The 4,375-nt window shown below is 34.5% G+C and overlaps 1 long non-coding RNA gene across 1 annotated transcript; it reads right to left on the minus strand.

Annotated features, from left to right (window-relative positions):
• Nucleotides 1-1,196: 1,196 nt before the first annotated feature.
• Nucleotides 1,197-3,713, minus strand: LOC112732382 (uncharacterized). The gene is made up of 2 exons (XR_003168011.3): nt 3,156-3,713; nt 1,197-1,739 (listed from the first exon to the last, which is right to left on the minus strand). It is a non-coding gene; the product is annotated as an uncharacterized lncRNA (long non-coding RNA).
• Nucleotides 3,714-4,375: the final 662 nt, after the last annotated feature.

The following is a 4,375-nucleotide window of genomic DNA, read 5'->3' on the forward strand; positions in this document are numbered from 1 at the left end:
ACTTAAATTTATGTTTAAATGCAATTTGAGGTATTTCAGATTTATGATTGTTTTATTCTATTTAAGATTGCTTTTAATTTAATTTAGATAATTTATTCCTTTTGGTTCTGGTTAAGTAATTGGTGACGCTTGAGTTATCAAATAAAGCAGTGGTTGAAATTGGGAGTTGCTGATTAATTTGAGTTCCAATAACTCTAGCCTTTCCAAAGGAAAGACTAGGACTTGAGGGATCAAATTAGTTCTTTCACTTAACTTACCTTCATAGTTAGAGGTTAACTAAGTGGGAGAAAAATCCAATTCTCATCATCATTAATAAGGATAACTAGGATAGGACTTCCAGTTCTTATACCTTGCCAAGAGATTTTATTATTGTTAATTTATTTTACTTGTCATTTAAATTACCTCTTCCGTACTTTCAAAACCCCCAATTTACAAGACTCATAACCAATAATAAGAACACCTCCCTGCAATTCCTTGAGAAGACGACCCGAGGTTTAAATACTCGGTTATCAATTTCAAAGAGATTTGTTACTTGTGACAACCAAAACGTTTGTAAGAAATGATGATTGCTTGGTTTAGAAACTATACTTGCAACGAGGATTTATTCTGAATTCTAAACCGTCAATCATTCGTTCTTCAACGCTATCCCACAATTCTTTGGTAGTGGCATAGTACATGTAGTTACTACTGATATCCTCCTCCATTGAGTTCACCAACCATGTCATCACCATGGAATTTTCGGTATCCCACACATCATATTGTGGGTCAATGACGTTAGGTTGGCTTCGCTCACCAGTAGGATATCCAATCTTCGCTCTTCAACGAATATATATCTGAACAGATTGAGACCACCTAAGGTAGTTTGACCCATTGAGTCGAAATGTGGTTTCACCATTAACTAGTACTCGTTACTCAGATTTTAAATCGGATGGAATAGGAGTAGTGTTCTCCTTCTGTTCAGAATTAATGACTGAGAACTGTCAACCATAACTACAAATCAGAGGCACGGCACAGAGAACCAACTCTAATACCAAGTTGAAGTGTTTGAATATAATGTACTATCAAATGTACAAGGAATCATCCTCTTTATAGAGGAATTACAGAAATAGAAATAACTAGAAAATAGGAAAGAAGAAAAAAAATACTAGCCTAAAATAAAGAAAATATTTCTAATCATAAAATTCTTAAAAATAAGCTAAACCAAAAAGGAAAAGATTTATAACTAATTCTATTTACATAAAATATTCATGAAAGGAATTAGGAATCTGATTTTGATTTGATCTAGTCAACAATATACAAACCATGCTAAATAAAAAGAAAATACAAATAAAGCTCTAAATTATATACAAACAAAAAAAAATGTAACTACTTAAAGAGAATTTAAAGTAACCAAATAGCTAACAAGAAATCTAAAAAACATAGTAATAACAAAAATGAAATGTGAAAGCTTTTTGGAAAAAGAATGTTACGACCCAATGCTGATCCAATCCTCCCCCCACACTTAAATTCTGCACGGTGCACCGTGCACTTGCTACGATCAAGGAGGGATCATCATCTTCGCTCCACTCCGAGAGAGTCCCCGAGATGTCAGGCTATGATGATGGTGGTGCTGCTACTGGCTGCTGTGGCTCAGGTGTTGGTATTGCTGCTGCTGAAGTGCCTGCTTCTTTTCTGCTTGTTCGGTCTTTTGACTTTAGCCTTTTCCTTTCCCTTTCCCTTTTTGCTACTGATCACTCATCCTGAAAACAATTTAGGGGAAGAAAATATTAACTATAGGAACAAAGAAAACAAGCCAAGATTAAAAACAAACAACACGTAGTACACAAAAATGTCATTCTCAATCAAATGCCAAACAAGAATCATAAATTTCAATTACATGGTAGCTACAACATGCAATTTAGAATTCCAAGATATGCATAGAGGCTTATTCATAAGTAATTGGCGATGAATCAAATAAGAACAATGTTCAAATAAGATGTGCATAGTATGTTCAAACACCAATGCTTTCATGACTAATATCACAAGATTGATAACAAAAATTTGAAGTTCAAGCCTAATCTAACGCATCCAATTAGCACAGACAAAGTTAATCAAATAGCATCATTTTATAGGGCAAAAGGTTGTCAATCTTGCAATAACAGGCAAAAGACCTCAAATACTCAAAATTCAACAATTGTTGGTCAATTTAGAAACAATTCAAACTCCATCAATTTAGAAACAATTCAAATTCCATCAATGCAAATAGGCAAAACAAGATGAGAATAAGCAATGAGTTTAAGGAGGTGACCAAAATTGTCATTAAAAAGTTCTTTGAGGCATATTATCGAACATGCGGCATGCAAAATTATTAAGCAATTCAAATACCACAATCCAAGCATGTTCTCAACATCCAATCACAAAATAATAGCTCCATAACATGGAAAATCAACAGCATTATTCAGAATTCCAGCAGAATAGCAGTCAACAATCAAAACAGATTGCAATTCAAGCTTAAAAAGCATAATAGCATGATGAATTATCACTAATAGCATATAACGCAAAACAGCAATGCTCAAGGATAATTCCATCAATTCAACAATCATATTTCAGCCAATTTAGTTATAGCTCAGTGAATGAACAAGATCAATCAATCTTAACAAATCCAGTAGCAATTTCAGAAATTCAACAAGAAAACAATATTCAACAATAAATCTTCACTCAAGCAAATAATGTTTCAAATTATCTCAGTCATGATTTCTTAGTAAAATAGCAATTATCCTTCAGAAACAGTAATTTCAATAGCAATATACATTAGCAAGGTAATCATTAACTCAGCAATTCATCACAAACAAACAATTAACCATACACTTCCAGCAACCTATCCACTAATTCAACAGCAGTCCAATCAAGCTGGTTCAAAAGAATACAACAGCAATTTCACAACAAATCAGTGATTCCATCATAAATCAGCAAATTCAAAATAATCTCAAACACTTCCATCAACAATGTAGAACCTAACAATCTAAAGTAAACTAAATTATCCTAACCTAACCACCTAAATCCACTAAACAGCAAATTAATCCAACTAACCAATTAACTAAAAATCAACTAAATAAATCAAATTAAAATTAACTAAACAGAAATTAAATAGAATGAAAAACAAATTCAATGAAAACCTGGGATGCAAAGCAATCAGAACAGGGCAGAGGGAAGGAGGGCTGCCCAGGTTTCCACAGTTCGAACAGGGGAAGATAGGGCTCGCCACAGAACTGGGACAGGGGCTGGAGCTCTGCGTCAGCGAGAGAAGGAGAGCTAGCTGGAACGGGGTGGCTCGCTGGCGGTTAGGGTTGCCGGCGCGGTGGAGGTGGCTGACGCGGCTAAAACAGGGGGAAGGAAAAAATGGTGGTTCTGGAGGTTGGTGGCTAGTTCGGCGATGGTGATGACTGGAGGCTGAGAAGGAGATGATGCATGAGGGGAATAAGATGGTGGAGAAGCGCCACGGTGATGGCGAAGGGGAGGCGCTGTGGTGGGTGGTGCTGGAGATTGATGGTGAGGCGAGGGGAAGGGTGGAGAAAGAAGAAGTGCCGTCGTGCGCATGCACAAGACAGTGCGTAGTGCGTACACACTAGTTAGAGGGGCTTGGAGTTGAGGTGCGCACAAAACCAAATACGAATTAAAACTACCACTAACACAGTAAATATAACGCAATAACAAACGATAAGGAATAATTCAAACCTCTTGTCTCGAGTCCAACTCATCCTTTGTAGTCACAATGACGTTGGTAATTTCATCCATCTTCAAATAAAGACACCGAAAAAAACTTTTATCATCTTAAAATCCTTACTATATAATGAATGACTCCAATAAAAAATATCAAAAAATATTGTAAACACATATGTGAGTCAAACATACTTTAATAATAGCAATTCTTAGGATTAAAACATGCTGGGTAAGTATTTAATAGTAATTCTTAGCATACTTTAATAACGTCTCAACTAAATATATCATTTACCAGAATTTTTCAAATAAATAAACTTTTTGAACTTAAAAAATATCTAATTAACATGAATAAGAAACATTCATAAAACACTTTCAAACCTCATGTCTAAAGTCCAACTCATCCTTTCTAGTAACAATGACGTTGGTAATTTTATCGGCCTCCAATTAAAGACACAGAAAATTTTTTTATTAATTTAAGATCCTTACTATATAATGAATGACTCCAATAAAAAACATAAAAAAATATTGCAAACATATATGGGAGTCAAGCATACTTTAATAATAGCAATTCTTAGGATTAGAACATGCTGGGTAAGTATTTAATAACAATTCTTAGCATACTTTAATAATATCTCAACTAAATATATCACTGTACCAGAATTTTTCAAATGAATAA

The sequence above is a fragment of the Arachis hypogaea genome, chromosome 13, assembly GCF_003086295.3.
Source record: "Arachis hypogaea cultivar Tifrunner chromosome 13, arahy.Tifrunner.gnm2.J5K5, whole genome shotgun sequence".
Taxonomy (NCBI): domain Eukaryota; kingdom Viridiplantae; phylum Streptophyta; class Magnoliopsida; order Fabales; family Fabaceae; genus Arachis; species Arachis hypogaea.